Source organism: Periplaneta americana, chromosome 2 (genome assembly GCF_040183065.1).
Source record: "Periplaneta americana isolate PAMFEO1 chromosome 2, P.americana_PAMFEO1_priV1, whole genome shotgun sequence".
In the NCBI taxonomy this organism is placed as follows: Eukaryota; Metazoa; Arthropoda; class Insecta; order Blattodea; family Blattidae; genus Periplaneta; species Periplaneta americana.
In genome coordinates, this window is record NC_091118.1 from 192,775,137 (window position 1) to 192,788,970 (window position 13,834).

General features: G+C 35.4%; 1 non-coding gene across 1 annotated transcript; it reads right to left on the reverse strand.

Annotated features, from left to right (window-relative positions):
* Positions 1-13,224: 13,224 nt before the first annotated feature.
* TRNAC-GCA (transfer RNA cysteine (anticodon GCA)) lies at positions 13,225-13,301 on the reverse strand. The gene has a single exon. It is a non-coding gene; the product is annotated as a tRNA-Cys (tRNA).
* Between the last annotated feature and the right edge of the window lie 533 nt (positions 13,302-13,834).

A 13,834-nucleotide genomic window follows, 5' to 3' on the forward strand; every position in this document is an offset into this window, starting at 1 on the left:
ACAGAATATTTTGTAAATTTTCTACAAAAGTTGTAACAGATTATATTTTTAAATGAAACGATGAAACCTAGCTAATTCGGTATTCGCGATAATTCATACAGCTTTTTCTTATTTTATTTTTTACACAAGACACTTGCAGATGAATATTCTACACACTAAAAGTACAGGGACATCATTTTATTTTTACTAACATTTTTAATATTAACCTGTCTATACCTTTAGAGAACCGGAAACACCGCTTGCTCCCCCCTCCAAGACTGGAGTTCGATGATACTGGCGTAAAACACAAATCACTCTACTAGGTATGGAATGGAAGAAAAGTAGTTCATCCATTTACGTAAACTAGGAAATATCGCGATTTTGAGTTCGATAATTTTCATTAGGTTTTTCTTTAATCAAAGTACAGTACTGTATTAAGAATAAGTGTTTTTACTCACGAAGTGAGTTATCCATGCGAACGTATTCGTTATGCAGTGTATACTGTCTACAGCACATTAGCGTACAATATAGAGAAAGAAGTTAAATTGAAAAATAATCATAATATGAATATTTAAACACAATTTTGAAAATGGTGGCCGTTCATTTCGATACATGCTTCAGTTCTTTTGTGCATATTATCGCACTATAGACTATTGCATCTAATTCCAATTGCCAGTTTCGTCCTTCGTACTAGTAACTCATGTTGAAATAATTCTGTACCTACTCTACGTACTGTGAATTCAATCTTCACTTCTGCCCGACCCGAAAATACAAAATTACTCAGACATGCTATCTACTGTCCGTCCAAGTGGTTATGCCGCAGGATTGTAGAAAGGGAGGAAATCACGTGACAGTTAATTACTTAACGAGGCCTTTTTATTTAAGTTAAATTAAACAGCTGTATAATATTACGTAAACGTCCAATTCCTAAGAGAAATTAATGTTTTCAGAAAAGAGCTAAGACAGCCCAGCTTTTACAGAGGGGCGAGCAGAAGCAGGTGGGGGGAAATCGGGATGCGACGTAGGCAAACGGACAGTACCTGTGCGAAAATATGATTCAATATTGAAAGCTCTTTCGTCACTGGAAAACGCGAACATATTTCTGGAACGTACTATACTCAGTAACTCAGTACTGCTTACTATCTGCGGTCTTGGTTCTGTGTGGAGTTGGAACTTCCTTAGTAGAAGGGGTGGGAGTGAAGTACATTCAAAAACTCACGTACAATAAAAATTGAAGTAAAAATAAAATGATGTCCCTGTAGAAGTGAATGCGAAGAATGAAAGATGTGGTGATAAATTGAAATCTTCCAACATAACTTTCATATAAGTATTAACTGAATTTGTGAACTTTAATCATAACTATCGGAAATTGTATCTTGCCTTAATAGAAATCCGCCATGATGTGCATAAAGAACAGCAGTGCAAACATACGCAGACAACACTTGCCTCTTTCTTTAAATTACAGTCTGATAGTTCCAAGGCCAGTACTTTCTGTGCACTAATTGGCTTGGACTACAGAACTTCAAACTCATTATTTTCTTTAATTAATGTTTTATATTCCATATGTATCAGGGCTAAAATAATTTTAGAAGAAAAAATGATAGAACAAATCAACAATTTTAATTATCTAGGCTGCAGTGTATCATACATTAAAAATGGCGATGTAATAAAAAAGATTAATACATTTAACTATATATGTGGAACAGAGAGGGCTCGGAATTGAACGGGTTAAATCAGCTGCTTGTCTATGCGGATGACGTGAATATGTTTACGATTAGGAAAACACGGGAATTTTACTGGAAGCAAGTAAAGAGATAGGTTTGGAAGTAAATCCCGAAAAGACTAAGTATATGATTATGTCTCGTGACAGGAATATTCTACGAAATGGAAATATAAAAATTGGAAATTTATCTTTTGAAGAGGTGGAGAAGCTCAAATATCTTGGAGCAAAAGTAACAAATATAAATGATACTCGGGAGGAAATTAAACACAGAATAAATATGGGAAATGCCTGTTATTATTCGGTTGAGAAGCTTTTATCATCCAGTCTGCTGTCAAAAAATGTGAAAGTTAGAATTTATAAAACAGTTACATTACCGGTTGTTCTTTATGGTTGTGAAACTTGGCCTCTCACTTTGAGAGAGGAACAGAGATTAAGGGTGTTTGAGAATAAGGTGCTTAGGAAAATATTTGGGGCTAAGAGGGATGAAGTTACAGGAGAATGGAGAAAGTTACACAACACAGAACTGCACGCATTGTATTCTTCACCTGATATAATTAGGAACATAAAATCCAGACGTTTGAGATGGGCAGGGCATGTAGCACGTATGGGCGAATCGAGAAATGCATATAGAGTGTTAGTTGGGAGGCCGAAGGGAAAAAGACCTTTAGGGAGGCCGAGACGTAGATGGGAAGATAATGTGAAAATGGATTTGAGGGAGGTGGGATATGATGATAGAGAATGGATTTATCTTGCTCAGGATAGGGACCAATGGCGGGCTTATGTGAGGGCGGCAATGAACCTCCGGGTTCCTTAAAAGCCAGTAAGTAAGTATATGTGGAACAATAAAAAGAAACCTCAAACAAACTAGGAAAGAAACTAAATTAAAATTTTATAAAAAGAAATGGCAGTGTCCATGTTGCTATATAGCTCGGATTGTTGGACATTAAGAAAAAGTGAAGAGAGAAAAATAGAGGCCGCAGAAATGAGATTCCTAAGGAGTATAGCTGGCTACACTTTGTTAGACAAAAGGATAAATGATGACATAAGAAAGGAATTAGGCATCTTTAAGCCAATAGAGAAGATACACCAATAGAGAACTAAGTGGAGGGAACATGTGGAAAGAATGGAAGAATACCGCATTCCAAAACTGTTATTAGATTACAGACCAACAGGCAAAAGAAACATTGGCAGACCAAAGAAAAGATGGACTCAACAAATGTTTAATGCATGAGACCGGAACAAGCCTTTAGAGGCTTAAACCTTGACGACGACGACGACGACGATGATGATGATGATGATGATGATGATGATGATGATGATGATGATGATGATGATGACGACTTTCGGTGTTGGACCCCGGACTCATTTCACCTGCATTATCACCTTCATCTCATTCAGACGCTAAATAACCTAAGACAGCGTTTCTCAAACTATGGTCCGCGGACCACCTGTGGTCCTCGAGGTCTGCTCTTGGGGGTCCTTCAAAAAATACAGAAGAAAAAATAAAATTCAAACGAATTGCGTATTACAGTACAGCTGAAAATCTCAGAGATTGGAAATTACACATGGAAATCGCTTTCACTTTTTCTCCCAGTACTGACATCTCATGAAATTTATTACCCTACCCGTCTATTGACTTCCCACTCTACTCTCAGCAACAAAAGAGGGATTTAAAGCACTATGAACGTGGTGTTTCTCGCCATCTTTTCCCTGCACTTCTGGTGCTGCACCAGTAACCCAGGCAGGGACCACCCGAATTCATTACAGAGGACCAAAATATCGAACCTTCTCACGTATTTATGACTTTAAATATTTCTTATGTGGTACACTCTAGTAGTTGTCTCCCATTATACATAATGACAAACTGGCTTCGATCCGGATCTTTGAAAAGAAAGGAACATGATGATACGCTTCATTTAGGCTCTGCTAATAGTTCAGAAGCTGTGTGTGAAGATATTAATATCAATGATTCTAGTGCCATTAAAGAAATATCTAGTCATTCAAATATAGGTCTAGAACAACTGTGTAAGAATCGACAGGCTCAATCATCTCACTAATGTGAGTACCAATTTTTTTTTTTTAGTTAATAAGTTAAAGATTATCCAAAGTCTAATAGCCTGGAATTATTAAAAAAATGAAAATAAATTTTCTTCTATTAACATTAACTTAATTAGCTAATATTAATAAAATTAATTGAATTAAATTAATTTTAATTAATTAATTCTAATTTAAAATATAAGTATACTGCTATTAAAATATACTACAAAAATTATAAATTTACTTTCGAAGGGAACAAGAGTAAGGTGGTCCGCGGAACTATTCTGACTTAAAAAAGTGGTCCCCACTTCAAAAAAAGTTTGAGAAATGCTGACCTAAGATGTTGATAAAGCGTCGTAAAATAACCTACTAAAAAAAAGATGATGATGAAGATGATGATGATGATGATGATGATGATGATGATGATGATGATGATGATGTTCCATATGTTTGTAAAACACAATGATTAAAAACTACATTATTAATTAAACAACTACACAATTTTTTTTTCTAGCGAAGACCTCCCCGAAATAAGAATGTAACCGACAAAACTCTAATACATGTTTCAGGTGAAAGGAAAATAATTTCAGAGGCATATTTCATTACGCCTGTATTTACTATCACAACAATTTCACTAAACAAGGATACAAGTATATCAAGGTATTGAACGTAATAATTTACTATTATAAATTGTATTGTATTGTATTGTATTTATTTGCCTTCCATGGTATTCATATATCGCTTCACATGTGGAACATGTCAAACGAAAAAAAGATCTTAATAGTACTATAAAGTCTTAATTATAGTCACAGTCTAGTTGAAATATATACAGAAGAGTTCTTTAACTTTTTGTCAAATTTTAACTGCTTGTATACTTTATGACCTGGTAGAGTGTAAGAGAAGGCCCTATAGCCTATTATTATTATTATTATTATTATTATTATTATTATTATTATTATTATTATTACTTACTTACAAATGGCTTTTAAGGAACCCGAAGGTTCATTGCCGCTCTCACATAAGCCCGCCATTGGTCCCTATCCTGAGCAAGATTAATCCAGTCTCTATCATCACACCCTACCTCCCTCAAATCCATTTTAATATTATCCTCCCATCTACGTCTCGGCCTCCCCAAAGGTCTTTTTCCCTCCGGTCTCCCAACTAACACTCTATATGCATTTCTGGATTCGCCCATACGTGCTACATGCCCTGCCCATCTCAAACGTCTGAATTTAATGTTCCTAATTATGTTAGGTGAAGAATACAATACGTGCAGTTCTGTGTTGTGTAACTTTCTTCATTCTCCTGTAACTTCATCCCGCTTAGCCCCAAATATTTTCCTAAGAACCTTATTCTCAAACACCTTTAACCTATGTTCCTCTCTCAGAGTGAGAGTCCAAGTTTCACAACCATACAGAAGAACTGGTAATATAACTGTTTTATAAATTCTAACTTTCAGATTTTTGGACAGCAAACTGGATGATAAGAGCTTCTCAACCGAATAATAACACGCATTTCCCATATTTATTCTGCGTTTAATTTCCTCCCGAGTGTCATTTATATTTGTTACTGTTGCTCCAAGATATTTGAATTTTTCCACCTCTTCGAAGGATAAATCTCCAACTTTTATATTTCCATTTCGTACAATATTCTGATCACGAGACATAATCATGTACTTTGTCTTTTCGGGATTTATTATTATTATTATTATTATTATTATTTATTATTATTATTTATTATTATTATTATTATTATTATTATTATTATTATTATTATTATTATTATTATTATTTCAAAATATAGTCTACTAGTACAACACAACGTTTTACTATCGATCATATTCCACACCTTAATTAATTCGTTTTTCCGTTTATTCACTTATGTAACTAGCTATACTATGTAACATTTATCTAAACAATATTGTTAATTCATTCATCCACCTCTTCACTCCTTCGTCCTGCGTCGTAGCTGAGATGTCTAAGGCGTCATGTCTTGGACCAGTGTTACGAAATACCTGGTTGAGATTTGTTCTCGGTTTTCCCTCAACCCGTTAAGAGCAAATGCTGGGTAACTTTCGGCGCTGGACCCTGGACTCATTTCGTTGGCATTACCACCTTCATTTCACTCAAGCGCTAGATAACATCGCATTTGATAAAGCGTCGTAAAATAGGCCAATTAAAAAAAACATGTTACCACGATCTTACGTCATTTTTTAATGGACGTGGAACTGATCTTGCCCATAGACTACAGCGTGTTCACAAAATCTGCGTTCGTTTCGTTTGTAACATGAGAAACTTCGATCATGTAACACCGTCACTAGAATTGTTGTCTTGGAGTCCACTTAAAGAAAGAAGATTCTTCAACTCTCTCTTATTACTATTTAAAATCATCCACACCTCCACACCCTCTTACCTAGCATCTCGTTTTGTTTACCTTCCACTGCCTCGAACCCGGAACATGTACCTTCTCTCTATTCCTCTGCACAGAACATCCTTCTACTCAACATCTTTTAGCATATTTATTCCACGCCTCTGGAACTCTCTCCCTGATCATGTCAGAGACAATATCAAAATTCAAATTTAAATTAAAAAATCACATTCTAGTTCATGGAATTGCTTGTTGAACACCTGTCAGGTTGCGCAACTTCGGCTTAACCCATGACATATAGTAAAAATTGTAACTATGCTGTTGTAAAATTGACAATTAATATGTAATGTATTTATTATTATTATTATTATTATTATTATTATTATTATTATTATTATTATCATCAGCTATCACTATCATCATTGCTATCTCTGTTTTCTTTCTTTTTTCTTGTATTAGCTCGATGAGAGCTCTATAATGTTCTTTTGACCCTGTTGACCCTCTATAGGGCTTTAATTTAATTTGTATTATTTTCATCAGCGTCTGTATTTTTTTTTTTTTTTTTTTTTTTTTTTTTTTGTACTTATTTGAACTCTTCTATTCTTTCGTACCTGTCGTCTCGCTTCACTTACCTTTCTTCCCACCACAATCTGAACACAGGCTCTCGCCATGAAACAATACTAACAATACCATCCCATCGCACCTCCTCATACTCATCCTCTTTCACAATAGCCCTGCCAAGACTCTGGAATTCGTTACCTGCTAGCATCAGGGACTGTCGAAATAAAATTGAATTCAAACGCAAACTTACTAGGCACTTGGTCAGTAATTGAGACTCGTTCAGACATGGTTTCTTGTAAATAGTTCTCTTATTCTATCAAAAAATATTTCAATATCCGGTAATTTCATCACTTTAGAATTTTGTTATTGTAGTTTTAATTTGTAATTCAGTAAATACAAAAATATTCTTTGTTCTTAACTTCTATGATAAAATGTCTAGCTTTCATTAATCAGGTAATCTTGTCGTACTTTAATTTCTATTGTAATTGTAATTGTAAATTTAATATTAATTGTAATTTTATTGTTCATATTATAGTTGTAATCATCTGGTAGAGGGGCAGAGAAGGCCTGATGGCCTTATCTCTACCAGGTTAAATAAATAAATACTAATACTAATAGTAATATGTGCTATATGGTAGGATGGATGAGAAGGCCTTATGGCCTTAATCCTGTCAGTTTAAATAAATAAATAAACATTTTTAAATGGTCATTGAACATTTCTGAATATTTATCTTAACGCCTTTCAGGCACAACGAAAGCAGTTTTCGTGAAATATTCAATGAGAACGGTATGAAATGTTCGCATACAAGTACATGCAGCCCAACAACAGGGTTAGCAGTTCTGCCTTTCTGCTCTAAACTGTAGAATGAAGCCCTAATCGCGTCATCATCGGTTGTGTTTGTGACGTGTCGCCCCATCTGGCGCGGAGCGGGCGAACCAGGCAGTTTTGGTTCAGTCTGCTTGTATTCCCAGAGCGATAATGTAAACCAAGAGGGGAGGGGAGGGGGGGAAGAGCAGGCACTTAGGTAAATTGCTCGTTCGAGTTGAAACGAAAGTTTCGCGCTCGCACAGAGAAGTTTTATTAAGTAATGTTTAAGACGGTTTTCATTTTGAATAATAATCGTAATAATTTTCAAACAAGTTAGAAATAAAAGCTGGGGAAGCCATGCTATCAGGCACAGATGGCGCGCTTGAGGAATTGAGGAAGATACTTAAGGAAGTGTTTCAAGACTCGCTAAGACGGCCGTCAGGAGTGTGCAGGCGACGACCAGCTGACTGGCGTGGCGCGGCGCGGCGAGGGAGAGCGAAATGTTAGAGACGACGGAGAATAAAGAGGTGAGAAAGCGAGGGAAGAGGATACAGGGAGCCTAGACTAAAGGAAGGAAACACGAAGAGTGAAAGCAAAGAAAGGAAGATGATGAAGAAACAATAACTGAAGAGGAAAACGGACGGGAAAAGTGAGATGAAAAATAAAGAATGGAGAAAATAAAGGACGAAAGAAGGAATACGGAGAAAATACGAAGGTAGAACAAAAGAAGGAGTAAAGGAAAAAACATAAACGAGAAACGATGCAAGCAAAAATGGAAAAAGAAACAGATAAAACAAGAAGGAAGACGAGAAAGAACAAAGCGGAAGTGAAGGACGGAAAGAAGAAGAAAGGGGAAACAATACAAAGAAAAAGAAGGAAAAGCTAACAAGAGAACTGAAAAGGAAAAGAGCGAAAAAGAAACAAGAAGAGTATCAGAATGAAAGAAAATAATAAAAATCAAACTAGAATAGAAATGAAAAAATAAAAAGAAAGAAGGAAATAATGAAACTAAAGGGGAAAGGCTAAAAGCAGAAAAGAATGGAAAAGGGAACCAGAAAAATATGAAGAAAGAATAAATGAAATCAGTTGCAAAACGGAAGAGAAACGAAAGAATAAAACGGAAAAAAGATAAGATATGAAATAAAAGAAAAAGAAAAGAAAAAAAGGAAACTAAACAAAGAACTAAATAAAACAAGAAAACAACGCAAAAAAGAAAAGAAAGAAACTGAAGAAATGAAATAAAAGAAAAAGAAAAGAAAAAAAGGAAACTAGACAAAGAACGAAACGAAATAATAAAACAATAAAAAACGAAAAATAAAGGAATGAGCGGGAAAGGGAAAAGAAAGAAACTGAAGAAATGAACTAAAAGAAAAAGAAAAGAAAAGGGAAACTAGATAAAAAACGAAGAAAGAACGAAACTAAATAATATAACGAAAACGAAAAATAAAGGAATAACCAGAAAAAGAAAAAGAAACAAGCTGAAGAAAAGAAAAATAGACAAACTACACAAAGAAAATAACAAGAAAAGAAAAGAAAAGAAAGGAGAGGGTAATCAGAATAAGAAGGAAGGAAGAATGAGAGAAAAGTAAAAAAACAATAAAAAAGAATCAATGAAGGAATAAGCATAAAAGAGGCAAGAAGAAACTGAAGAAAGTGAAAAGAAAAAAGATATAAGGAAAAGAGAAGAAAAGAAATAAAAAAGAAAACCAGAGAAATAAAGAAGAAAGGATGAAACAAAGTAATAAAAAGCAAAAAATAGAAATGAAAAAAAATCATGAAGAAAGAGAAGAAATGAAACTCAAGAAAATGAATAAGAAGAAAAGAAAATAAAGAAGTAGGAAATGAAAGAACGAACAAATATGTAAGAAAATAAAAAAGCAAAATAGACGGAAAATAAAGGAATAGCCATAAAAGAGGGAAGATAGAAACTCAAAAAAAGATAAAACTAAACGAAAATAATGGAAGGAGAATAGAAAACAAAGAAGGAAATAAGAGATAAAATCAAGCAAACAAAAGGGAAGAAAGAAGAGAGAGAAAAAGCGATAACAAGAAACCAGGGAAAAGGGAGAAATAAATGAGAGAAAAATGAAGTAGGAACACAATGGTTAGCAGACAAAGCAGACAAAGGAAAGGAAAGAGGGACAGCAGGGAAGGAGCATAGAAGAATAAAGAAAAATATATAATAGAGAAAGTAAATGAAGGAATTAAAGCAACTGAAAAAAGGGAAAAGAAATCAACCAAGACAGAAGAATAAAAAAGAGCAGAACTAAAGAGAGATTTAGGAAGAAGAAAAACTACCAAAGTAATAAAGATAAAGACAAATGGAGAATGAAATCGAGATAAAAACGAAGTGAAATTTAACGAAAGAACAAATAAATGGAGAAGATGAGAGTGGACTAAAACAAAGAATAAAAAGAAACTTTTAGCACAATATGGGCACAAGGCAAAAGACAAAGAAAGCAGTAACATGATATGCAGCGATATTTTGTACATGTTTTAGATTTTCCTCATTTAGCATGTTCTATTTAAGGAAGAAAGATATAAAATCGCAGTATAGAGAGAAATTAAGAAAGGAGGAAATGTATTCTGCTTTTCTTTTAAAATTGAAAGCAAAGAATGGAAGAACATTAAAGAGGAAACTAAAATAAAAAGTAGAATTCTCCGGGAAGGTAGCCTACAGTACATCAATGTAGAACTACCTTATTATGTGTGATGTTCCGAAAAACTCTCGGTTTTTCTTAGGGCTAAATCTATTGACTACTCTCTTCTGATATTGCTTTCAAACAATTCTTCAGCCATCTAGATAAAATTCCTGCAGCTCCCAATGGTTAGGTACGGCCATCACATTGCATATAATTCTAATCCACTTATACCGTACTGTATGTACTACTGAAAATGATAATAGCTTCCCTTCTGCCCAATTCTTTATAAAACATGTTTGCTGGTACGGTGGAAGCTCTTAAGTTCGACATCCTATAGTTCGACTGCTTACGTAGGAGAATTAGACACGCCCCTATACAAGCACTAAGAAATGGGTTTGCCATTTGAATGGAAATTGGTTCTATGTCTTGTAGTGATACTTTTGTTAAAGGAAAACAGAATATTTTATTGATTAGGACATCCATATTGATCACTGATTTTAAATTAATGAACTGTTCTTTTTCTGTTTGAGAATTGTGCCGTTTGTGAGACGGAACTGTCGAAACCCACTGTGGTACTAGAAGCGCATACACAAGTCTCGGGGCGGGTAGGAAATGCAAGTACAGTACTGTATTCGTTGATGGATAACCAATAAGAATTTTTATTCATTTCACCTGCTACACCCACTACTTTTATTGGACAGAACTTTCAATTCCGTTCTGTCGAACTTAGGAGAGCCCACTGTACTACTATTCCTTACAAATATACATAAGGGCTACATTTTTTTTTCCCAGATCTTCGCTGTCTGCACTTTCATTCTATAAAACATAGGCCTATGTATTTTTTTTTTTTACTCGTCTTGACTTTTAGATGGTTGAACCAGGGACGATCCCTGCACTTGGAGTTGCTTTGACTCATTGTGCGCCCTATGGGGGAGAGTCGGGTAGTATCGGTCATCGGGTAATATCGGACAGTGCGTTTTTTTTCATCTACCACCATATGGTAGTACCTGAATGATATGATTACGTTTCTCTATGCGACATCACAGAAACGTAACCATGTCAATCAGGTACTATCATCGTGTGGTAGATGAAAGAAACTCACTGTCCGATATTACCCGATGTCCGATACTACCCGACTCTCCCTTACCTATATGCGATGATTATCCAAGGCCGACAGGTAGTTTGCGTGGCATTCATAAATCCGACGCTAACAGGTAGGCCATCCTACCGCAGCTTTCATAGAGCCAGGTCCAATCCTAAAGATATTTTACGAGGATTCTCCAAGGGATAATCAATGTTATTTAATATGTCTTTGGTGAGAACTGTATGTTGATTGTTTAGTTTCTTAGACTGAACACTTCCCTTGGCCTTAAATTTATTATATACTGCATGGATTGTTGTACGATCTAAAACTTTTAAACTAGGAATCTTTATTCAAGTCAACTTCGAACTTGAATCGATGTTGATACATATGAATCATAAATATACATACACTTTTTAATAGAAAACATGTGCCGAGTCATAATACAGTCTGCGGTTACATTCACAACAAAGAAAAACATAACTCACAAATGAACCATCTCACTAGGCAGCCACTGACTTACTGAAGAAGGGAATCAGCAGCACAGTTCTGACACTTTATCTGTGCGCTAAGATGACATCAGAGCCGTGGAGAGATGTTCCACTATAATTCATGACCATAGGTAGGAAGTTCGTACCAAAACAGTTGATTTCAGTTTACAGCGAGGAGTATAGATGTCACCCGCTCCTCGCCCTGCTTCCTCTCACTACAGACGATACGCAGTTCACATAAACAACGCACAGTGGCATTCTGTGGAGCTGTGTAGAGTTCTGAATAGTTTGAAGAATATTGTTAATTTATATTAATATTTTAGATTCTGAACAAAGTGAACTATTCTGTTGTTATTGTATTATTTACGTAATGATTCCAAATAAGTGAACTCATCTGTTATTAAATAGTTATGCAAACAGGAGTGTGTAACACGTTTTTTTCCCCCCGATTATTCTTCTTTAAATGCTCTACTATGCTTTCGGTTGCGTTACAATCCAAGTTCAACATCAGAATTACGATACGAACCTTCTAGCTGTCATTACAATAGAAATGAAAAATTGTCTTGAAAACAATTTATGGGTTTAATATTATGTGCCACATACGAGATACACTATTAGATTCACAAAGTAGTTGTTCATCTGATGACAGTAAGGTATACTGTATCATATTTCAGATTTGCTTTTTTTTTATTGGGTTATTTTACGACGCTGTATCAACATCTAGGTTGTTTAGCGTCTGAATGAAATGAAGGTGATAATGCCGGTGAAATGAGTCCGGGGTCCAGCACTGAAAGTTACCCAGCATTTGCTCGTATTGGGTTGAGGGAAACCCCCGGAAAAAACCTCAACCAGGTAACTTGCCCCGACCGGGATTCGAACTCGGGCCACCTGGTTTCGCGGCCAGACGCGCTGACCGTCAGATTTGCTCCAGTAACGTCTTGTGACGTAGAACGAATATTTTCAGAATACAAATATTGTTTTTTTTCTGAACATAAAAGGAGTATTTATTTTTATAAAATGGAAATGTTCATTGTTATTTGTTATAATGAGGCTAGAATCATAATTGTATATTTTTATGTAATTTTTATGTGTATGAGCAAATTATTTTAGTTTTGGATTTCCGAAATTTATAATTACAAATTATTGTTTTTTTTATATTATTCCTATATTATTTTCTTGTTCTAAGGCTTTGGACGATTGAAGAACATGTTTGTCGTTCTGGTTCACTGACATTATGAGATGCGCTATTACTTTTCTTTCGGTAGAGATATAGTCCAAGCTCTCACAACTTATCAGTTTAGGTACCAACTTCCTAACTCTGCTCATGACAAAAATATCAATAAGTACGCATGTTTTGCTTTAGTTTCGGAGGAGAAGTTCAAATTATTTGTAAGAGGAAAGTGAGCTTTATAAACTATCGTATTATTAATACATCAAATATTCATTATATGAGGTCTCGCCATCCTCATTGCATATTACACGACTACTATGAAGTAGTCAATGTGTATTATCACCATTAAATCGAGAAAAATTCGTTCCGGCACCGGGATTCGAACCCGGGACCTCTCAGCTCTGCGCGCTGAGTGCTCTTTCCAACTGAGCTATGCCGGGACACGGTGTCGGTCGAATTCCTCTCGTAGTACTGTTTTACGGCCTACTACCTGCATTTAAACCTATGTAAGTCAATATGCAGGAGCTCATATTTAAATGACTTTCTCGATTTAATGGTGATAATACATTTTATTTATTTTATTGGGTTATTTTACGACGCTGTATCAACATCTAGGTTATTTAGCGTCTGAATGATATGAAGGTGATAATGCCGGTGACATGAGTCCAGCACCGAAAGTTACCCAGCATTTGCTCGTATTGGGTTGAGGGAAAACCCCGGAAAAAACCTGAACCAGGTAATTTGCCCCGACCGGGATTCGAACCCGGGCCACCTGGTTTCGCAGCCAGACGCGCTGACCGTTACTCCACAGGCGTAGACTGATAATACGTATTGACTACTTCATAGTAGTCGTGTTAATATTCAATGAGGATGGCGAAACCTCATATAATGAATATTTGATGTATTGAAATGTTTACAGTTATCACAAACTGTTGCTGAATATGGGCATAAAAGTAATTTAAATATGCGCTCCC